This window comes from Passer domesticus, chromosome 6 (assembly GCF_036417665.1).
Source record: "Passer domesticus isolate bPasDom1 chromosome 6, bPasDom1.hap1, whole genome shotgun sequence".
NCBI lineage: Eukaryota > Metazoa > Chordata > Aves > Passeriformes > Passeridae > Passer > Passer domesticus.
In genome coordinates this window covers 54839326-54863498 of record NC_087479.1, presented here as the reverse complement: position 1 = coordinate 54863498, position 24173 = coordinate 54839326, and the positions used below count along the sequence as shown (strand labels likewise).

Sequence of the window (24173 nt, the reverse complement as noted above, 5' to 3'; positions counted from 1 at the left end):
AGGAGGAATGGTTTTAAACTGAAAGACAGGCAATTTAGATCAGGAAGAAATTCTTTACTCAGGAGCTGGTGAGGCCCTGGCACAGGGTGCCCAGAGAAGCTGTGGCTGCCCCTAGAAGCCTGGAAGTGTTCAAGGCCAGGCTGGACAGAGCGTGGAGCATCCTGGGATAGTGGAAGGTATCCCTGCAAACTTGAACATTTCAGCCAATAGAACAGAGTTATTCCCATCAACTCAACAGACTGTCAGACATAACACTTAAAATCCAAATTTGCACACCTGTTTCTGCACCTCTCTTTAGATTGATGTGCTTATCTTTGATAGTGGCCCTACCACAGAAGCAAACAGTCAATCATTAAATGCCCTGATAAGCTAGAAATTCATTAGGCTGAGCTTTGAGGCACACACATTTTTAACTCTTTCTCCTTTTTCCATTTTTACATACAACTGATCCAAATTCTACTGCTCCATGTCACCACACACTTTACAGCAACCCACTTGACATATTTTACATAATTTTTGTATTTTCATTCTCCTACCAGTGCTCATCCAAAGGCACTGTTAGGACTCCTTGATCTGTGCTCATAAATGCACATTGACACAGACACCTGCAGCTGCCAGTGCAAGAAAAGGCACCTTCAGTTCCACTTATCACAGAGAAAATGAGTTTTTTAGTTTTCAGATCATACAGAAGCATCATGCTTCACCAAAGGAAACCTAAGTTTCAATCAGTGTCCTTTTTGTTCCAGTTTTCTGATCTCTGAGTTTCATGTTTCAATTTATTTTGTAATGATTGAAATGGAAGACAAGAAAGTGATGTTACTTCAAGAAATTGTTCTGCACAAGAAGTTCTAAGTCATCTCCAGATTGCTACCAAAACTTTTTGGACTGTGTTTTGAAAGGTCAGAGAAAAGCAAAGATAAAGACATTTGTATTAAATGTAGGGACTAGAAGTCTTTATTGATAGGAAACTCTGAAAATGTATCATTAGGTAAGGTAAAAGAGATAAAACAAAAATGATTGTGTTGTATCACAAGAGGCTCAAGTCCATCAGTTCTCACCTAACTGTACAAAATCCAAGAAATTCTTCACCCAGTCCTAACATCAGCTGCAAATTTGCAGGGACCTCATTAATAAATTGCTCCTAGATAAAAAGAGGGGGGTGTTATGTCTAGCACAAGAAGTATGATAACTTCATCTATCTGCTAGTTCATATTTCAGGTGCTTTGGGGAGGAGAAGCATAAAAATCAACAAGACCTTTCAGCCATCTTCACTCCAGGCTGCAGTTCAACTGCAAATTCCTCTGCTCTGAGATCATTTTTGTAAGCCACCCACCACCATAAGGCAGAAGGAGGAACAGTTTCCTTTCTGGAGATCAAGAAGGTTTTGGAAGCATTTTTGACCACTTTTTTGTTGAAAAACTCACCTTTGCAGCACCCAGCATGACCACAGGTGAGGTCCTGGGCTGTAACTGTACCTTTGCCTGCCTGACACAAGTAATTCAAACATTTTGTCTTCAAAACCAGTTTGGCACACTTACCTGTCAAAACAGGTGACAGCAACAGCGACAAGATGATCATCAGAATCTAGTTCTCTTTCATCTCAGATTCCTAAACAAAACACAAAAAGATATAAAGAGTTATAGCTGAAAAAAAATTAAGTCACCCAATAGCCACCCTATTTAAATGTTATAAAGCAGAAATGCTCAAGGAGATTTTCTTTTCCCACAAAGGAGATTTTGATAGGAAAAGGAGAGAGGAATTTTACTACATTGCAAATTCCCAAAGTATTCCTCATACTGTAATATAAATATTATGCATAGCTTTGCAAGGGCAGAGCCTGCCATGGCTTCACTCACTCCAGAGTGCTTCTGGCTCATGAAGTCAGCACTGAGATAAAAATAGACTCTTCAGGTTATTAAGAAAGACATTTCAGGCTAGATCTGACAAAAGGTGAAAGGTACTGCTCTGCTGTTCCCCACAAACATCTTCCTTGATTTAAGTCTTGCCAAAGCTCTGAGCATCCCAGGAATGTGCATCTGCTGAGCAGCCCAAGTACGAGCAGCAAAATGGTTGGGTTTGCCTCCTCAAGTCCACCTGAGATGCTGAAATTCGGGTCTGCTGTCTGCAGACCCCCAGGGGGATTCCCCAAATCAGCAAACATGTGCTGAGCATCCCAGTCCAGCTCTGGGCACAGCATGCATCCAGACATCCATGTCCAGCTGTGCTCCCAAGCATGTATGACTGCCTTCATTGATGGTTAGAAGCTCATGCTGAACAAAATTCTTTCCTGTTACGTATTTTCCTATTTTTACAGATCTAAAGGGAAGGGGAAATCCAGGTATTTCCATTGCAAAAAAGTTTTACTAACTCTACTTTTTGTTGTACTCTGCTATATGGTTCTCCATCAGGAAATACTGCTGAATTATTATACTTTGAGTGTATTTAAGCCTGTTCTTTATTTTAAATATAGACTTTGACAGATTTCACTAAAAACAAACATTCCTATCCAAAATGTTCTGAGTAGGAAGAAAATACTTGCATATCTGTCTCCAGCACCTGTGTGATTCTGCTCTTTCAGCAGCAACAAAAGAAACTATTAAAGGACATTTCCCACACTGAACTACTGTATTTTGTACCAGTGTCAACTGCATTTGAGATTAAGCCTGGTAGGTTTTCCATTTTTAGGATGAGAGATAAAAATGTGATTTCCATAACTACTGGAGCTATAGGAAAGGTAGGTAAAAAGTTCAGCAGCTGTTTCTCACAAGGCAAAAACACAGCAAGGAAAGAAGTCAGCAGGTTGAAAAAATAACCAAAATAAACTGACCTAACCGGTTTCTTAATCTGAGATGGGATAAACGGCTTCTACTTTTGAACTCTCTCTTTTATGCACACCAGGTTTCAGTTTCTAAATGGATACAAACAGAGGAAGAATAACCTGGGATTGCATATGTCAGAGAGTAAACTTTCCAAAACTGCTCTCAAATCAGCTCAACATATTCCAAGACCAGGCTTTGCTGCCTTTAGAAAAGATTTACATCTGGTCAGACTGAATAAAGGTAAGAGCACAGCAATGGCTTGCACTGGATTGTGGAAGAGAGGGGAATGCACAAGCTGGTTCTGTGTGGAGGCCAAACTCTTCTTGGCCAAACCCAGCAGCATGGTTCCACTTTGCATTTTGGATGTTGACTTGTTTTTCACTGTGCTGTCCAGAGCTATCCCTAAGGATAAGCAAATCAACTTGTAAACCCATGGCTTGCCAAGGGATCGGAAAAGCTCTTTAAATGAGAGTATTTATATACTGCAAATTCACAGGAGAACAAAAATAAATTGTGCCAATTCTGACTTTTTAATGAGACTGGATATGTTACACAGCGGAGAAAGGCACTGACACTGGAAGAGTGAGCAACTGTCCTCTCTGCTATTTCTACAGTAGGATTCCTTTAATACCCACTGATAGACAAAAACTAAGTCCCCTCCCAGATCCTGCTTTTCCCTCTCCTCAAGCACAGGATCAGTGCAGCAGAAGCTCCTCTTTGTCTCAGAGCCTCCAATGCATTCCTAAATAAATCTGTGCTGTGAAAACCTTGGTTACTGCACATCCCCAGCACTTCCCCCTGCAGGAGGTTTCCCTTCCAGACATCACTTCCATGTGTGGCCAGGCAAGAGAGCAGAGCCATGCACAGGCTCATCTCCCTGGAAAAACACCAACCATGACAGGCAAGGTGCTTTTCCCTCTGCAGGAGCTCCAGTGGGGGTCTCTCCTCCACCTAACCACCCACTTCCAACATGTTTGTAGGAATGTAACACCTTCAGGGATTTCTGATCCTTTAAAAGCTGGCTGAAGTTGAGCAGCAAATTTCAGAGCCATTGGAAAGTGGAAGGAGATTGATAAGGAAGGGAGGAAAGGCTGACAGCAGCCACACAAACCATTTTCCTGATCAAATCCATCTCCAAAATGCCAGGGTGACTCCAAGCCACCCAAATGGTGCAGTTGGTGATTTCCACCCAGCTCAGTGCTGAGCAGTGAAGGGATGTGACATTTTTGCAGAGTACACTGTAGCAGTGGTGACTTGGTTCAGGGAGCAACAGAGCTGCAGCCATGCAGTATTTATAGGCCTTCTCCTCAGCTCCTTCTCCCTGCTCTTTCCCCCCGGGCAAATCAGCCGGGATGTTGCCTCCGAAGGCCAGCTGCTGCCACTGCTGGAGGAAAGCCCTTGCCGTACCACTGTGCTGCAGAGGGAACACTCCCAAAAGATCTGACACAGGGCAAACCTTCCCCCAGGTCTGGCAAAATGAGAGAACATTCAAAGAATTGTGTGGCTTTTTAGCAAGCAGAATGAAATCGTCAAGATTTTACCATTCCTTTTTTCACAGTTTAAAGAATTTCCAAGTAGGAAGGTAACCTTGTTTGGGGGTGTTTCTCTAGGCCCAGGTGCACACCTAGGAAAGTAAAAGTTACTAACCAAAAATAAATTCAACTACAAGCATGCATTTCTTCTGACTCATACAAACAAATCCACATAATCATACAACCCTATCAGCAATCTCAAGTGGGTATTTCTGTCCAACTTCTTAATTCTCTTCCAGTACCAGAGAATTCCCAGGTTCTGTTTCTGAGCTGGCTCCCAGCTGACCAGCCAGCTATCCGCACAGATGCGTGCACAGCCACAGAGAAACAGCCATCCCTGTTAATTTACGAGGATGGCACAGAAAAGGGCTACACTGAAACACTCAAAAATTAAGCACTTGGGAGCATTCAGTGACAGGATGAGCACGCCTAAATGAATACAACTTCAATTGACACACTTCATTCATTTAACCCTGACTTTTCTGAACACAAACACTCACAGCATCCTGTTCTGTTGTCAGGTACACAAAAATGTCATCCACCTTGAGGACCCTTTTAGTGGCACATAGGCTCATGTTTTTTCCTAGCAGCCTCTAAAATCAAAGGTAATTTATACCTGATGTCTAGGAACGTGAATACCAGTAGAGCTCATTTGACTACAGAACACTTGACACGACTCATTTTAGTTAAGAGCCTGCTAAAGCAGGCCAGTTATGCTGCATGGAAGTCCTGGCTGCTGCTTTAACAGAAAACCCATGTAATTTATAGGGAGCTGAAGGCACTTGGCACTGTCAGGCTGCAGGCAGTCCATTAGTTTAGCAATTTTCAGAGACTCCCGGATGTCTTTAGCGGTAATAGACCCCAAACACATGCACACACCAAATTCTCCACTTTTCCCCCAAGTTAAATTGAGAGCTCACATTGAGGGAAGCACTAAGACCAAGGTTTGTGTCTCCAGCACATGATGGATTCAAATCCTGCCTGGGAGAGATGTAATAACTAAACCTGACTTGATTCCAGCTCAGCAAAGAAGGAGGCAACGAGCTGAAAAATGAGTGTAGCAAGGAAGAGCTACCTGAGATTTTGGGAGGCTATCTCAGCTAATCTGCTATTATGTAAAGCCAGTGCAAACAAAACCTGGTCACGAGGTGCAAATGTGAACAGAATCAGGAAAACTGTTCAAGGAGGTGGAAAAATAGTTATTTTCTTCATCAGGAGACACCATATTTGGGCACATATTTAAAATTCTGAATAGAATTCCACATGGACTTTTTCAGAACTAAATATGAAGTCTACAGCTGCTCAAACACTTGCTGGAATGAACTCGCATATTTGTATCTCTCTTTGGTGTTTTTTCTATGCTCCACTAATCTTTTTTTTCCTCAGCAGCCTAAACATAATGGCCTATATGCTTGTATAGTGTGTGGCAGCAAAAATGATCTTCAGAAATACCAGATGCTTTGTGCCTTTAGATTATTCACTGTTTATGGCAGCAAGTTCATGCTAGCAGCAAAAAACTAAATACCAAAATGTAATTTCTGTCAAAATCCCAACAATATAAATATGCACTGCTAACTTCATATATATTAAAGAGAAAGAACCTCCCAGACATTACTTCTTTGAAGGCACTTAAAGCCACAACATGTAAAGAATAATATAATTCCAGATAGGTCTAGCATCAGATCCTGCATTTTGGCTGACTGATCAGAGTAGATTAAAAATAATTTCCAATATGGAAAGAAAAATCCCTCCTTCCTATGCTTATCTAAACATAACATGGCAATATATTTAAAGTAGTATGGACTACAGCAAATTATCAGCAATCAGTGATGAAAGAAAAATGTGCCTTCAGTTCATGGCTCATAATTATTTCATTTCCCAAATACTGCAAAAATCCCTGATAACTGCTAAATAATAGAAGCTCTCCAAAGAGTCAGAAGGTGCTCACCTTGGATGTAATTTTTCATGTAGCTCTGCCCAATTCAATGAATTCAATCCTAAATTTTGCACTGAACATTTTCTCATCTTTTATTCTATGAGATAGTGGAGAACTTTGAAACTCAGATACACGGGAAAACTTGTACCCGTTTCCTACCTACCCTGAAACTGGATGCTGAGCCTTAGCTCAAAGGAAAACTGTTGATTGTATGTATCAAAAAAAGGCAGGCTGGTGGTTTTTTAGACTTCAGCACCTTCCAAGGGTTGTAAATGTTAACAGCTGATAACCAAAAAGAAAAAAATTCATTCACTTCCACAAAGTGAATGAAATCCACAGGTTCTGATTACCTAAAAGGGAGAAACAGCCTGAATTCAACCCCAGGAGCAGAATTCTGTGTTTGCTGTGTTTTTCGCAGTCCAGACGGCTCTGTTTTATTTACATGTCCCATCTAAACAATCACTGCTGCATTGTGGCAACACTTGTCACTGTTGTGACAACAGGAGGGAGATCTCTCCCCTCAGTTATAAATCACACATCACTGAGGGCAGCTGCAGCCTCCGCTTCTTTATCATCCCCTTCAAGACAGGAATTTCAGTGAAAGATGGGAATCTATTAACTTTGCTGGCTGAGCTATGCTAAGTGGAGAGAGATGAGAGATGGAGTAACAAAAGGGAGAGAGCCCAGCATCGTGACTGACCTGTGCAAGGACAGCCCTGGTGTCCTGCTCACAAATGAATTATTCAGCTACCAGGTCTTGCCTGCAACTCCACTGAAACACACAGGTCAACCCAGCCCCATCCTGTTCAGTTTCTTGGCAACACATTTGGGTTGGTGAAAGTGGACAGGATTGTTAGTTTTGGGGGTATTGGGTTAAAAAACTGTTTATATCATGAGAGTACTTAAGTGAAAGTGAAAGAAGTACTTTAGTGCAAGCTAAAGTGCAATATATTGCAATTCAAAATGCAATATTTTGAATAATTTTCAAATAAGTACATCAGTCTCTCCAGGAAGATTTAACTGCTCTTACAAAAACTACTATGGCAGTCATCTCAATAATAAAGAAAACATCTGTGGTAATCTAAATTTTGGTGAAGGTCTGGCAAGGAAACCACCATGTACATAACAAGCCACAAAGGTTAAGAGCTGCAGCCTTGCAATCTCAAGAAATTAATCAGGCCTAATTAAACTGATGGTGCATGGGTTCTCCACGGAGAAAATTACAAGCAAAACAAGTAAGAAAAGGGAGAACCACAAGCATCTTAAAAATTGTGTGGGTTACTTGTCAAAATACAGGTTGTTCAATTTCTCCCAGATCAACAAGATCTGGACATGGACCCCTTTATCCAGTCCAAGTTGAGATAGGATTCTCTTCTTTCCCTCAGGAACACAGATAGCAAGAACCAAGGTTCAAGGAAACTGGAAGCACAACAAATGGAAGAATATAAAGAGTTCCACAACTTAGAAATTCGTAAGCATTTTGGAAAGCCACATGCAAGCAATGCATTAAAATAACAATCTTGGTTTAAAACAACCAGGTATAAATGCTGAGTCTCCTTAACAACCCAGGGAAGCCAGTGTTCCCAGGCAAATACATTCCTGATAAAGGGATGGGAGAAAAAAAAGAATAAAACTGACAGATGTACACGAATCTCAATGGAGAGCTCAAGCTGGACCAATAAAACCCATGCCAATCAAGCAAATTATGCAACACTTATTTACTTTTGCTGAAAACACACTGAAATGCTCATTACAGGAGAATTACAGCTGGAAAAGAAACCCCCAAGCAGGCAGCTCCTGGCATTTGATGTAAAGGACACTTAACTCCAGCTGTCTCCAGTGGAGCAGCCATGAGACACGGCTGTGTCACACTGACTGCCCCTCACTGAGCACATCATCCCCCTGGGAGTGTCACCCATGCTGCTGTGACATCCCAAGTGCCACGAGGGGAGTTTGGCACCAGTTTGTCAGCCCTGCCCTGAGGCTCTCTGTTGTACTGGCTCTGGGTGCTGAATTGAAGGTCTGCATCCCCACTCACTGTATCAATGTAATTTAAGGTCTTCTATTTGCACAAACTTGGCACTGCCTAAAGTACACAAAGTGTAAACACAATTAAACCACATACATTTTTCTCTCACTTTCAAACATGGGTCACTCTGTCTTTAGTCATGTGTTTCTTCTATTCAGTTTGTTCCCTGCCCTGAACAGGTTAGTCAGTCCTGCCCTTGTGACTTAGCTTTGTTATCCACAAAGTTGTTTGTGTACCCACGCATAAAAACTATGAAATAATATAATACTAAGGAAATTGATGCCCCAAAAGTAAGTATTAAAGTCATACACACACATAAAAAGACATTCCTCTATTACAGAGCAGCTATACAAACATGGAGATTGCTGTATGGAGACCTGACCTTCCATGAAAAAATAAATGTTAATACACCACTAAGCAATACATGGCCATGCAGCCTGCTAACTGAATTCAAATATTCAATATACATGGGGTAGCAGCAGCCTCTGAGTGACCATTACCTTGAGAAACAGAGGGGTTTTTTTATTCAAATGCAACCTCAGAGAGAAACAGCCCTTTCCTTCCTCACCCAGAAAAGACAAGCTGTGTGTGTCTGTCAGGAACAAAGCAAAACTAATGTGCACCATGTCACCGTGACCTGAGACACAGTTACAAGGTGCACCACAGAAAAAAAAGAAAGTCCCTGCAACTTCAAAGAGCACAATTGTGTGTGTGAAATATAAAAACACTCATTTGCTAAAAGATTAATAAGGCTTCCATTAAGCAATTCTTTAACCTCCAGGTGACAGAGAATGCTTTCCTGGTTATGTGAAAGAAAGAACAGCAGGGAGCACAGAATAGCTGCAAAAGCCATTATTGGCAATAATCCAGAGTAAGACCTGAGCAGCTGGACCATCCTGAGCTATCCTGGGGGATTCCCAGGAGTGAACTTCCTCCTACAAACAGCTCTGGGTCCAGTTTCTTACAGGGAAGGAACCAGGAGCTGTCTGTGGAGCTGCAGCAAATAGCAAAACTTAACATCGCTCTCTGAGCATTTCCAGCTCAACTTTCAACAAGGTTTGTGAGAAATCTGAAGGGAGGAGAGAAGCTGGCAACAGGGAGGAGCAGGAGAGACATGACTGGGGAAGGAAAAGGCAATTTGAATAGGAAGCTGATTAACATGCAGCGACACATGAAGTGAATTGGGCAAAACCAATTCCAAACACACAGCACTGGAAATGGAGCTGATTATTCCCAATTCAGAAAGACAGTGTTGTGCAAGGGTCAGTTTTCCATGCTACATTCACAGGAATAACTGGGGTATTGGGGAAGCAATAAAGAACAAAGACATTAAGTCATGATATAAATATGTGAAACTCAGGCCCCAGCCCTACTCTTTTCCTGTCTGGACAGCAGAGTGGTGTGAGTGGCTGCATCTCCAAAGCACCACAACTCCTACCAGCCATATCCTTATATTTTTCCTATTGGCATCCGGAACACGATGGCATTACCAGCCCCAGACAAACTGGGAGATCCTTCAGAGGACAAATCACAGGAGCACCGGCTTAGCATACTGCTAAACACAACAGGAAGCAACCTGAAACAAGTGCCATCACTTAGTGCAAACAGGATCAGCCTGTTAATAGCCTATTAGCAGCACAATTAGCAAATTGGATATTCCTGCTCATTAGCCATTGTTCTATTTGCAAACAATGTTTTGAACAGATTAGAACACAACCTTATCAGTAGAAGTCCCACCTGAGATGCAATATTTTCAATTAAGAGCTTACCAAGTTTCCCCATAATGCACTGGGGTTAATTTTTGGACTTGCTAGAAGCTCAGAAAACCTGGCATCCATCAAGATGTCACAGCATACGTCACAGCTGAGATGGCCACAATATACTGAGCATCACCATACAATTTCAGAAGGCTTTAAGCATCCACCCATCCAGAGTAACATCCCATCACTTCAAAAAGCTTCAGGCACGTGCCCGTGCTGTTCCTTAGCCCAGCCTTTTATCCCCTCGTGCTGATGCCCTGCCCCTGTGTGCCTCTGCTCCCTTTGGGGGTTGGTCAGTGCCCCTGGGCACTCCCTGGCTCATTGCTGTCAGTGCTGCTCACAGCTGTGCCACTGGGGATGAGGCTCAGCCCAGCCCCACTCCCAATCACCACAAACTGTGTGCCTACAATCAAGACATCATTTCATAGAGAGAAAATTTTTTTAAAAAATCAATTTCATCAATTTCTATTTTCCCCAAATAAAACCCAGCTCCTAAGAGCCTTCCAACACCATTTGTGCTGGCAGTACTTTGTTGCCAGCTTTGCTGAGGTTTTGGTTTGTTTTTGTTTTTTTTTTTCCCCACAGTGAGCAGAGAAGAGCAGGGATGAGGAGGACACACTCCCCAGTTCAGCAGCACTCGTGTACAGAGGTCTGGGCTTACCCCAGTCCTGCTCAGAGAGCAGCAGTGGGAATCTCTTTGTGTTGTCCCAAGAGGACTCTTACCCTTACTAAAAGCTTTGTCTTTGTAGTCACATTCTCCAAAGCCCTCACAGTACAACATCCACCATGCAAAAATGTCCTTTATCCATTCTAAAGCAAATTTTAGCCCCAAATTTCAACTACTGATACCAGCTTACATCTCTCATGGTGCAGAGCTCAATGAACAATGGTTCCCAACTTAATCCACCACCTTCATGTCATTGCAGCATATTTGCCCTATTGGGAAAGTCTTTCCTTAAGCATCCTTAAACACTGGAGGTACTTATCCAATATAGACTTTAAAAAATAAAAAAAACAGAACAATTTTCATTCATATGGACTGCACTTTATAAACTGCTCTATAAACAGCAGGTCAAGTGGGTTGGGGTTTTTTCCTTGGGACAAAGTGCATGTCAATGCTGTGGATGTGACAAACTTAAGCCTAACTTAAATATTTTTTGTCATAATAAAATTTATCGTAAATAGTTACTTACTGAGACATTACAATAGAATAGACTGTTAACAAAAAAAAAAGGAAAAAAAGAAAAATTTTAAAAATCCAGATTTCAAACTGAAAAGCTAAAACTACCAGGTAGGTAAAGCAGGTTTTTAATTTTAAAAAGAGACAAAAGTAATTTTCAAAGCAGAAGTTGACAGACTGGAGAGAAGCTGAAATACTGAACAGCAATTTCATAAACAATTCAGCTGTAGCCAAGTGCTAAGAGAGCTAGGAAGGAAACAAATAAAAACAGGAATTGCAGCAACATTGTGGAGCAAGGCTTGGGTTAATGATTACACTGATATGGAGTATAAATTATGATAAGTTTTTATTTAGATTACACTTCACAGGACCATTTCACACTTCCAGCTGACCAGTAAGGAAATATTGATATCTGATTATCTTAGTAGGATATTATTTTCAGTTTAAGTTAAAAATTATAGACTCTTAATATCAATAAATATCAATTAACTAATATACTACTGCACATGTCATTTTGTACTACACAGTATTCTGCCACTCTGAATAGAAGTCACAAGCATGAGCAAACTGTTCCCAAAAAATTCCACATGCATTTTCTCCTAAACAGGTATTACTGAGAGACAAACTGCTGCATTCAGCATAATTTGCACGGTATTTTGTCCCATCTGGTTTGGCAAGTAAGGAAGCTTTGCACAAAAAGAGAGCAATACATCATTTGATGAGTTTAATTTCATGAAGATTTGTACCTTCTTTGTCAATCTGAAGTCTCATGGGAGGAGAGTTTCAGAGTCATCCTCAAAGTTTTAGCCCAGCTTTGTTGACAAAAGAGAAAGTCATATCAAACAGGTGGATTACCACAGGAGAGAAAATTTCAAGGAAATGTTTAAGTTTTGAGTTAAACTTTGAAAAAGTCTCCTTTTTCTCTTTTGTGCTTTGAAACATAGGAAGGTATTTATTTCAGGAACTCATTAAAAATTAAGATCACGTCCTCTATAGAAGGGGAAGTGCAAAAGCCACCAGTCACCAACACTGTGATACACAAACATTTGGGATTAAAAATCCAATGCCCTGGAAAACAAAGAAACAGAGCCCCATGATCCAGCTCCATGGGATATCAGGCACTGCACAGACATCACTCAGCTGTGTGGGAAACATCACTCTCCTCAGGAGAAAAACAGGGAATTCAGTGTTATTGGGATATCAGAGGAAGGGAACAGAAAAAAGAAGAAGAAGAGAAAAGCAAAATACTGCCTTGGACTGCTTTCTTGTGGTATGAATCTTTTAGAGACCTTGACATATTTTCTTCCATGTGGCATTTAAGGGCAGCTCTCTGCATTAACACTTGCAGTTTTGAAGTCTGAATATTGGCATAAATAACCAACTTCAGCACAGCTGCTGATACCAGCTGAGGACCTCCGAGTGGAGAAAATAAACACTTTTGTTTCTCAAACGTTTTCCCTGGGTTCTGAAGTATAAAAATTTGACTTGGCTTTATCCTGCACATTCAGTTTAATTGACTGACAAGCAAAGTGGCATTCACAGTGACACACTTTTCAGACCTGACTGTACAAGTGCAAAGGCCAGAGGAAAAAAAGCAGAATTTGCCAGAAGTTAAGCTGCTCCATGATAACATTTTCAAATATTCATTTAGGGTGATCTTTACTATCAGGTAAACACTGTGCTGATGGCAAAGTGGTGCACGTTTGCCCTCTGTAACACATGAAAAATGGTGAGCTCAGTTCAGTTTTGCAGAAAACAGGGGAAAACCAGCACCCACAGGTGTGAGACAAGTCCTGTGGGGTGAAATGCCAGGAGGGATTTGCAGTGTTGATTCTGAAATGGATTTCCCCCCTGTGAGAAGCCTCTGTGCCCCTGTGACCTCACCTCTGTACACACGATTGGAGCGGTTCTGAGGGCATCCACAAGGACAAGCCTGCTCCTCTGTCCTGGTGGGATAGTTCCAATGGGGAGAGAATGGATCCAAGGGGATGGAACAGGGCTGGAAGCAAAAAGCAGGGAAAGCATTACATTTCTGTGAGCTGCTGACTTCCCAAGCAGCTTTCAGGCCCATTTCAGAGAGATGATGGCAAGAAGAACATCTCCATTCCTTCCCTCAGGAACCCACAGCTGGCACATCCTGCTTGTCCTAATAGGAATTACATCCTTATAACCTACAGCAGACAGGAAGACAAGCCTGTCTACCAAGAAAACTGCCATGCCACTTGAAACTTTTCATCTTTTCCAGGTCTGACCCAAAGAGGGTAACAAAGGGTAGGTGAGCAGCAGCAGTAGGAATGGATATCATCTGGCTTATGTTTTCCAGGCTGTAGCATGCTTCAGAAAACCCTATCCCAGCATTTCCTGGAGAAGACAGAAATTGTCCGGTCCACCGCGCTGATGGCAGCATCATTAAAGTAATGCACAGAAACAAAACTCACAGCAATGTGCTACGCCCAGTCCTGTCCTAGGAGAATGTTGTCTAATTGGATAGAGATCATCTCAGAAGCCAGGATGTTTTCATGCAGCCAGGGTCCTTTAGAGTGTGCTCCAGAATCTGCTGTCAGGAGCAGTGGCCACAGACATCAACACACGCCAGGCTGAATTAAGGGGCCAAACTGCTGAGCTTGCTCCAGCACTGCCATGCTCTGGGGGGCTCCCAGAGGAAAGCAGCTGGCCTGAAAGGCCTGCTGGAAGATTTCCACAGGCCACTCACCTGCTGGGTTCAAATTTACTCTCTCTGGAAGTATCTAAGCTGTAAGGATGTGCCCTGGGGGTAACCCAGAGGCTGGCAAGTGGCACAGGTTTTAATACATTTCATTGTCAATCAGATCTGGGGAGGAGGTGACCAGTAGGAGCAGCTGTCCCATTCTTTCCCATCTGCAGCGTGGGAGTGGGAAAGACTCAGGTGGGAATGTTCTGTGGTGGAGAAACTCAGTGCACTGGATTTTGATGAATTGAAAAACATCTCCACGTGCGACAGTAAAACATTTGAAAATAGAGATGGAAAAGTGTTGGTACACATCAATTTTAATAAAAATGTGTCTTAGCCAAAACTCAGCATGGTTCCCAGTGACACTGCCTATTCACATCACTCTCTTGGCCTGGAAAAGCTGCTTTCAAAATATATGAGGAACATCAACATAATTCACTACCAGGCTACTACACATCACAGTTTCTGCCATCAGCCCTCATTTAATATTGGTTTCATGGGATCTGTGCTCAGGCTTTTCTCATCACTAAAGCTTCTCCTTGTACCCAGAAAAGTCTTATTTCAAATTCTTTCATTGTGTGCCTTGTTTAATTGAAGATTCTGGTTAAAAATTTTGTTGGAGCTGGCATATAAACACACCATCAGTGACACCTCAAGTTACCAAGACGTAGATCCAGCTTTCTTAGTAAAAAATTCTGAGACAAGACTTTTAAAATATTCCCCGGGATGGGGAGAATCTTTTACACCTAAGGCAACATCAGAGATTTTCAAGGGCAAAACTGACTAACTGTGACTTTTACAGCTTAATGAAGAAAGAGAGCACCAGTTCAATCAGAAATGCAGGAAGCCAAAAGGTTGTATTTGGAGTAAAGCTAAATTTGGGAAAGCATTTTATGTTTGTTAAATGTTTGGGAAACAGGGACATCAGTTTTCCACTAGAAGCAGAGATTCTTTCACCAGCAGGATTAAATAAGTGGCGGTTTAAGGACTTTTTCTAACACTTGTTGCCTTTTTCACTGCAAACACTTTATCCCTGTTTGGGAATAACTCTTGGTCATTTCTCTCCATCTCTACTTCTCTTTTTCTTTAATATCTGCCCTCTTCCTTCCTTCTCCCCTACATTTTTCCCTCAGTTTCCCTCAGCTTCTTTCCAGCTGCTACCACCAGCTATGAGAAATGATGCAGGAACAGATCTCCCTACCAGACACAGCAATGTGAATGTATCATCTGCAGAATTCAAACTATTCAAGATGCACTATTCAAGTCTCTTCTCACATCCACAGGTAAAATTCACTACAGTGGAATGGTTGGATGATTTGAAATATTTATATTGAAGTGGTAATGCAAATTAAAGGAGAACTATCTTGATAAAACATCAGATTAAAGACTGGTGAATGTATTCTCTGTTACACTCTGGTGACTGAACTTTATATTTAAACTTTAAGATACTGGTTTCACAGCTTCGGAGTTTAACTAACTGCTTTTCTGAGGTTCACTTTCAAAATTTACTCAGACAGAGTAAACATCCTCTGTTTGTAATTGACAGGATGTTAGTCCCAGAAGTGTATTTCCAGCTGCATCTCATTACAATTCTCTCATGTTGTCACTGCTGATATTTCTTCAGTAAAGTTTAATTAAACAAAAGCACTCGTGCACTGTGAGTGAAATTGCAGTGATGAGCTGGTGTACGAGGTGAAGTGTGATGGTGCTACCAAAACCCAGATCAGTGATATTTAGAATCCAAATATAGGACTTTAAGGGCTCCATTTCTGACAGCGAGTCTGGTCAGTCCCACCCTTTTTCTGGGCACAGCCAGCCTGGCCGGTTGCACTCTGTTTTGGAGAGGAGCGAGCTCAGCACGTGGGAGGGAGCTGTGCCTTTTGGCCCTGGGGATGGAGCAGAGCCACTGGCCTATTTTACTGAACTGTGGAGGCAGTCACAGCCGCTGATGCCTGTGAGGTGGTGCTGGCACAACGCTGACTGCACAGCTCAGCACCCCCTCATTAAGCATCCCATTGCTCAACCATGCACGGCCACCAAGATCCTCCTGGGTGTCCTGAACACAATGCACATTCCTCACATGCTACAGCAGCACAGTCCATGCTCAGGAGTGAACACGGGTGCACTGCCCTCTCCTGCTTCTTCTCATCACAGTGTCCTAACCGGTTTCTAAAAAAATTGTTTGTTTGGGTTTTTTTTTTCTAAGTGGGAGATCATACACCTTTGATTTTTAACACAAAAGCAGTGTTGAGTGTGAAATATATCTGAGGCATCAGACAGCTGCTTGTGTCCTAGCATAGAAACCAAAATGCTTTTTCAAATATCACAGGAACTTCAAGCTGATCCACAGTTTGCCATATATTTTATCTTGCTATTTAGATCCCTTTTTTTTGTATCAACAGAACTGCTGCACACAGTTTTCCCCTCCTTCCTGAAAGAAGGGACATGTTCAAGCTGCTCCACTGAATGGCAGTGGCACTTTCTGTTTGCTCCCAAGGGATTTCGTGTTTGTAACCACAGTGTAACACATCCAGCAGCACACGGGGTTTGCAGCACTGCTGTTAATCCTGTTTCCAAAGCTTTTCCAGAGAGCCCTTACACGCTCTGGCATCTGATCCAGGGTAACCCTGCGCTGGCTCCCGGACTCACCGACTTGAAGGCAGCGTATTAAAACAAGCCCCGAGTTCTGGGCAAGCCATGCATAGCAAAGGCGCATTCCAGGCCCTGGGTTTTTAACGGGAATTCAGCCTCATCTGCTCATCCTTAAATGTGCAGCGACTCCTCCGTCAAACGCGCGCACTCAGCCTCCCTGAGACGGCAGTGACAGACACCTCCGCAGCCGCGCCACATCCCGGGAATTCTCATTCCCAGCGTCTCTGACATCAGGCAAAAGCACGCTCCTGTAAACTGCTGGCAAAGCGCCCGTGCCGCATCCCGGGCTGCTGATTGCTCCACACAGACACTCCCAGCCAGATCCTTCAGCTCACACACAAAGCGGGCACTCTGTGCCAGGGAAACCGAAATCCAGGGGCAGCTACACTGCCAGCCTAGCTCAAAAGGACACTGTTTTCTCCCGGTTTCCCTGTATTCCTCAAAATCTGCAAGCTCCCATCCGCACTTCTCTGGAATTTCTGGAATGCGTTAGATGCGCGGCTCGTAAATGATCACAATGAGTTGTGGCATAATGAGTGTACAGTGAGTACACACCACACCAACTTTGTTCATTTCTAATTTTGAAACTTTCTGTTGAGTATGAAGACTCAAGTCTTTCTCTTGAGTATTTCTGCCTTCAGTATGAAGACTGAAGAAAGAAACTGGTTACAAAAATGACTATCAATGCATTTTTTTAATTTATTGTTCTCCCCTGGATGGAACGGAAAACAAAAAATAAAGCAGAAAGTAAACAGCAGTGCTGAAAGCAGTTTATGTTCTCTGAATTCATGGTTTGCGAATTCCAGGTGTAACTTCTCAGGCAGTCAGGAAAATTGGGTTTCAAAAAACACTGATTTTAGCATGAGGGTGGTTTTTGGAAGTTAATGACATGCAAATCATTATGCATGTATTTACATTTTTGATTAGGACAAGATTGAGAAGTTAGAAAATAGAGCAGTCATGCTCCTGTAGGTCTCTGCAAAGCCATTTCAGGCCTGCCAGAGCTGTGAATAACTAACGCAGATGAAATAAGCAAAGGTCACAAAGAGGAAAGGATTAAAAGGCTGAAGATAAATAACTTCTCTCCACTATCCTCACCAAGGAGCTCATGCTATCTAGGGTGCCTACTTTTTTAATTAATGGAAAACTAGTTTGATGGGAAGACCTACGTCATGCTGGGGCTCTGAGGGGCTTCTCTGGAAACTCAGAGTTCTCTGACACTGAGAACACTCCTCCAGCCCAGCAGAACAGGCCGACCTCAGGAGCCGTGAAACCCGAGCCTGCAGGGAAACTCAAGACAGAAATTTGATCAAGCCCGTGGAGCCTCCTGCATAATTCACTTCCTTTGGAGCACTCCTGGCTGGGCTGGGGAAAGAGCACCACAATTCCCAGCCGGCCTCTGACAGACACTTCCTAAAGCTGCAGGACCCCTCCCTCAGATGTCCTTTCTAGTTTACAGCAGGACTCCTAGGAAAGGTGTGCAGGAGTAACATTTCTTCTGGTTCAGGCTTCCCTACCTGAATTTAGCTGCTACTTTTTGCAGCTTTAATTCTTTCAGGCCAAACCCACTATGGTGAGAGAAGAAACACCAAAGCTGCTTTGTAGTTTGGAGTTTTTGTACCTGCCTGCACAAAATTATTGCAAATACCTGATATATACCTGTATATTGCTCATACCTGCTAGATGTAAGATCATATGGGCCATCAAATTTGGGACTGGGAACAAGTGATGGCATCCAGCAACCAATCCAAACGTTTTCCAGCAGGTACCCCAGCTCACAGGGTGCAGCTGCAACTTTTAAACAACACAGGAACCTGGAAAGGGTGGATCCCTATTTCACCCTTTTCTTGCTGTCTTAAATCTAAACCTGTGCATCACAGAATTATAGAATGGTCTGGATTGAAAAATACTTTAAAAATCATAGCTACAAGCCTCAGGAAGAGATTAAAAATATTATCAATTACCACCTCTAGCCTGAAGAATTTCTTCAAATAACACACAAAAAGAAAAGACCCACCACTAATTACCTATTGATTCACCAGAGAGTTGAGGTACTGTAAAACCTGCATTAAGGTCTCTCTGCTGAATTGCATTTCAGCCCAGTTATCTCCCCAGATTCAGATTGTTTTAATGTGTTATTGTGTTTTTAATGTAAGCCAGGGAGACCCATTCCCTTTCATAGTTAAGTCACAACCTTGATACACAAATAGCTTTAAACAAAGATAGCGTTTGTTTTCAAAGACTTTTTTTTCCTCCCTTGACAGAGAGTCCCTTCAACAGGCAGGTTATTCTGAGAGGACTTAAACAGAGCCAAGGCCACAGGAGGAAGGGAAGATAGAAAAAAGGCAAGGATGTAAAAACTTTCGGGAGAAGAATCTTTTCACCAGAGCATTCAGTCACTTGCAGGGAGGTTGTGTGACTTCTCCTGTGTTGAAGAGCAAGGCCTGATTCAATTTCCCACTGCTTTTACTACTGCGGGAAGCCCTTAGAAAGCACTTTCCTGCTATCCACACTCACATTCCCCTCTCCTACCTCACCCTGATGCTCGGGGTCCTACAGCGTGAGGGGAGCGAGCTCTGCGTTTGAGCGAGGATTTATCCTTCCTCGCATCCTCCCTTATTTCCTGCCCTCTCCCCTGAGTGCCGAGAAGCCGGGACGCCCTTGTGCCCCGCTCAGCCTTCCCACTCACCCCACCGTGAGCGCCGGCTCCACCTGCACCGCCCGTCCGGGGCCACTGCGCTCCCTCCCCTCACGGCCACCTCCCCATCCCTTCAGTGCCCCATCCCCTCACGGCCACCTCCCCATCCCTTCAGTGCCCCATCCCCTCACTGCCACCTCCCCATCCCCTCACTGCCCCATCCCCTCACTGCCCCATCTCCTCTCTGCCCCATCTCCTCACGGCCCCATCCCCATCCCCTCACGGCCACCTCCCCATCCCTTCAGTGCCCCATCCCCTCACTGCCACCTCCCCATCCCCTCACTGCCCCATCCCCTCACTGCCCCATCTCCTCTCTGCCCCATCTCCTCACGGCCCCATCCCCATCCCCTCACGGCCACCTCCCCATCCCTTCAGTGCCCCATCCCCATCCCTCACGGCCCCATCCCCATCCCCTAACTGCCCCCTCCCCTCACTGCCCCATCCCCTCACTGCCCCATCCCCTCACGGCCACCTCCCCATCCCCTCATCTCCCCATCCCCTCACCGTCCCCTCTCCATCCCCTCACTGCCCCATCCCCACACTTCCCCATCCCCATCGCCTCATCTCCACCTCCCCATCCCCTCATCTCCACCTGCCCATCCCCTCACCGCCCCGTTCCCACTCGGCAGCCGGGGCAGGAGGTGCCGCTTGCCTGGAAGGAGCAGCCGGACCTCCCGCCTCAGCCGCGGGCGGGGGATGCGCCTCCGAAACTCCGCCGCGGAGCTCAGGGGAGCCCTTCACGGGTCCCGCGGCCGCCGCCCCTCCCCTCACGCCCCGGTTCACCTGCAAGGTGGGCACAGCGCCGGTCCCTCGGAGCGGGCAGCGCCGCGATGCCCCCGGCACCGCCCGCCGCTACCGCCGCCGCCTGCTCCGGTTCTCCCGGGCTCGCTGGGGCCGCGTTTCCCGGGGGGCCGGTCCGGGGAGCCGCCCCCCGGCTCGCCCTGGCAGCGCCCGCCTCGCCGCCGCGGCCGCTCCCTCCCAGGGCCGCGTCCCCGCCCCGGCCGGGCCCCCTCAGCGCCGCGGGCACCTGCGCGGGGCGCCGGGGGCTGTCCCAGCTCGGCCCTCAGCCAGCGCGGCTGCCCGCACGCTCCTTTTCTTGGTTTTTTTTTTTTTTTTTTTTAATCCTGCTGCTCCCGGACCGGCCCGAGCGCGCTCAGCTGAGCGGGAGCATCCCGGCACGGGGCGGCTGTCAGGGGCTCCGCTGCGGCTGCTGGGGCTGAGGGCTCCGTCAGAAACTTCTCCGCCACGCCGGTTTCCCAGGGAATGGAAGGCGCCAGGCTCAACACGAGCGTGCGGGGGGCACGGCTGTGGAGCCGGGGGCGATCCCGGCTGGAGATGCGGGCAGCGATGTGCGGGTCCCGCACGCTCCGCCGCTGCTGCTGCCGTGTCCCCGCATCCTCCGAACGGGCCCGCAGCGGCTCCAGGGGCAGCCACGGCTCGGCAGGGCAGCCCAAAGGCACCGCAGGCTGTCACGGCACGCCCTGCACCTCACACAGCCCTTCCCAGCTACGATCTCGGGAAGGACCGGGAGACGGGAGAACCACGGTCCTTGGTGGATGCAACGAAGTTAGGGCCGCGGCAAAATGTTATCCTCAGAATATCTTGGACTCTTTTTATCCTCAAAGAACTCGAACTTTAAATCAATATTGCCGTGTAGAGCAAATCTCGAGATACTCCACACAAGAATATGGATTTCAGACTATTTGAAGGTGTCAACTCATAAGCACATTTTTTTTCCATTTAAACTATACTTTTTTTTTTTTTTTTCTATTTAAACCATTTCAAACTGCACAGAACAGAAAAAGGCATATCAAAATCTTCAGTAACTCTCTTTTGGACTTCCTGAACTGCTTTGTACAGCTACCAAACTTTTTTACTGTGGTAGCTCTTCTTCAAATAAGTAATGTCCTTGAAAAGGGGAATATTCTTTAATATATACAGAGCAACTGTGTTACCTCATTAATATTAATGAACATTCAGCCATGAAAATAATTTTCATGCAAGAGGACCTGTGCCCACAGGTGCATTCACTGGCAAAGTTCACACATCATTCTCCCTTCTGGTTGCAAGTCCCTGATGAAACACAGAGATTTTAGATATTGGGAATGCCAAGCTCTCAAAATGCAACATCCTTATGGGAAATTAAAAGCAAACAAAACCGAGGGGAATTAAGCAAGCAAAAAAACCAAAAGAAGACTATTTGGCTTGAACGGGAATTTCCTACCTCTTCTGAGCTGATTTACCCATGCCTACATTTTGCTCTTTAAATTTTAAAGCATCTGAACATTTGCTCTGTCAGTCGAGAAAAAATGGACTTACTTAAACTCATGTTAGATCCCCTGGGGATATCATGGGGAAAATAGGACAGCAATGCTAAGGAGAAAAAATTTCATCTACAGCATCTTTTACAATTAAAAACTTGCAAACACTGAACAGCAACAAAAGAGGTGGGGAGGGAACCATACAAAACAACGTTTTTTTCATTAATTTTTATGCTTTAATTCAAAACTCAATATTGTAGCCAATGACCAGTGTACAAAAAGTGGAAACAAAAAATATTTTATTGACATCTAATTCATCAAATTCCACATGAATAGCCTCAAAGTATGACCAAATTAAACAGCACATATCTTTGCCATGCCTGAGATGCAAGAGAAACTCAGCATCCTTCAAATGCATTCTAAATACTGCTGGAAGCACAAATTTGCAACCCCTACATTTTGACTGTTATGTCTAAAACTTTTCCTTGTTAAAAGTCCAAAGCTTTATCTATAATTGAATAAATTTTCAGTTTCTGGATGTGTAGGTTTAGTCCTTTTAAAAAACATTATGGCGACCCTCAGGAGCTTCTTGAGCCAAGAAAACCAGGGCAAAGCAGCCATCCCCAACTACTATCAGTTGCCTGAAAAACTTCAGAGTTTGGACATGGCATTAGGAAATTCTGTCTGTGACATTTCATCCTTCAGGAAAAGGAGGTGGAGCAAGAGCAAATCTCCATATTTCATAGGAATTACACAACTGTGCAGCTCCAGGGGACTTCCTTCCATGGGTACAGCTGATTATTAATTACACCAGCCTGGAGAATGAACACTTTGTAGGCTGAGAGGGGCAGGTGGGATGAAACCCATGGTTCTTATTCATAGCAAAGGAAGTTTCAAGGACTTTTAAACCTCGCATTGTTTCAGATTAATGACCTGTTTTCAGTGCATTCTGGTAATTTCAAATGCAAGTCCAGCATTAGGTTTATTATAAGATTTTTTAAACTGTCAGACAGATCCTACATCAGCTGAATGACAAGAAATTGAGGTAGGACTAAAGCAATAATAAGCCTGACTTCAAATTCAGATTTTTTTTTTTGTATAAGAGGTAAAAAGTTAAATATTTTCTTTTAAAAAAAAACCCACATACATGTTCCTTGGCATTTCATAACTTTCCAAACTTATGAATTCTTATACAAGATCTAGTTGTATAAATTATTAAGAAATTTTATTTAGCATTTTTCGCACCTTTTCCGAACCCCATAAAAAGTACTCTCATGGCCAAATTAAATCTTTCAAATAATTTTGGAGGATGCTTTTGCTTACAAGACAAGGCCTCAACCCTCTCAGTCTTAAGGCCCTTCACCACTGAATTCCCAATCCTTTTTTATTTTTCTTTTCTATTTTTCCTTTTCTATTTTTCCTTTTCTGTTCAAAACTCTCTGACTTCCTAAGCCCTTTTAAGGAGGGATGTTTTGACATCTTTATCCCATTATTGTACTTTGCTTCCATACCTCTTCAGTAATTATTTCACCCCTTCTATTCAGACATGGTTTATCTGTTTGCCTTAATAAGCCAGTTTATTAAGCTTAAACCAATATAAAGTTAAATTAATGCAGACTCTTTTTTTTTCCCTGTGTCTGTGAATAGATTCCTCCAGCAGTTCTTTATGTTCTTCAAGAATAATAGAAGTCATTAAAAGTACCAGTTAGACACAGATCTGGAAGAGGTGTTAAATACATGAATGTCTCCTGATGTAAGATTATTGTGCCCTTTAAGATAATAAGGCATTTAAATATTAAAAAAACTTTGTGTCAATTTTTACTAGGTTCCTTGCTCTCCAAGATAAAATACTTTTTTGAATTAATGACTGACAAGGAAAGAAATCTGTTCCTTTTCCATTACAGATAAAATACCAAGGGTCATTTGTTGCAAGTTGCTTGCTATTTAAAAAAAATAATGAAATGCTTCCCTAACTTCCCCTCCTTACGTCGTTCACATTGAAGAAAATAATTCTTCCACAAATTATTATAAAAGCAAAAATTGTTACTATGCAGCAAAAATTAAACAATAAATCACTTGATTTCCTGTACTGAAGGTTTGGGTGCCTTTTTTCTTTCTTATGATGGTTTTGTGATTTGTCTCTTCTGATTTCCTTGGTTAATTCATTTCCCCCTCGGGTTACAAGCACGATGACACAGTGACACAATGGTTTATTTTAAGGGCTTGGCCTGTTGGACTTCATCACAACCCTCCAAACCACTGGTGTCTCTCCAGTGTCCACAGTGCTTTGGTTGCTCCACTGCCACTCCTGTTCCAGGGACAACAAGCCACAGAAATAGGATTGGCTTTGCAATGTGTGGAAAGAATTTTACACATCAGTATCAAAGGCATCTTGCTTAATCTGCAGACTGGAGGAGGAGGAGTGTGGTTTAATCCCTCCTTAGCCTGGGCCAGACCAGCTGTACCCCAGCCATCCCAACCCTCCCTCCACATCAGCACGGACTCCTCCAGCTAGAAATGCAGTTTTTAAAGAATCTCCTCACTTTCAGTGCTGTGTGCAGGTTGTGCTGCTGCGCCTCTGCTTCACTCGGAGCCC

The 24173-nt window shown here is 43.7% G+C and overlaps 1 protein-coding gene and 1 long non-coding RNA gene across 4 annotated transcripts in view; one reads left to right on the top strand and one right to left on the bottom strand.

The window, feature by feature from the left end:
- SHANK2 (SH3 and multiple ankyrin repeat domains 2) overlaps positions 1-20213 on the bottom strand; it is a 277285-nt gene extending 257072 nt beyond the window's left edge. Inside the window, exons 1-3 of one of the 2 annotated variants that reach the window (XM_064425907.1) lie at positions 20100-20213; positions 13141-13255; positions 1539-1608 (exon numbers count right to left, since the gene is read on the bottom strand). The gene's annotated coding sequence lies outside the window, so the exon portion shown is untranslated. Of the gene's footprint in view, positions 1-1538; positions 1609-10085; positions 10292-13140; positions 13256-20099 lie in introns of those variants that run through there. The other variant, XM_064425908.1, reaches the window with a different exon arrangement.
- On the top strand, positions 13360-17206 carry LOC135303776 (uncharacterized). 2 transcript variants are annotated; one of them, XR_010365154.1, is made up of 3 exons: positions 13360-13501; positions 13580-13670; positions 15100-17206. It is a non-coding gene; the product is annotated as an uncharacterized LOC135303776 (long non-coding RNA). The 2 variants fall into 2 exon arrangements; XR_010365153.1 differs by lacking the exon at positions 15100-17206 and having other exon boundaries at positions 13580-13695.
- Positions 20214-24173: the final 3960 nt, after the last annotated feature.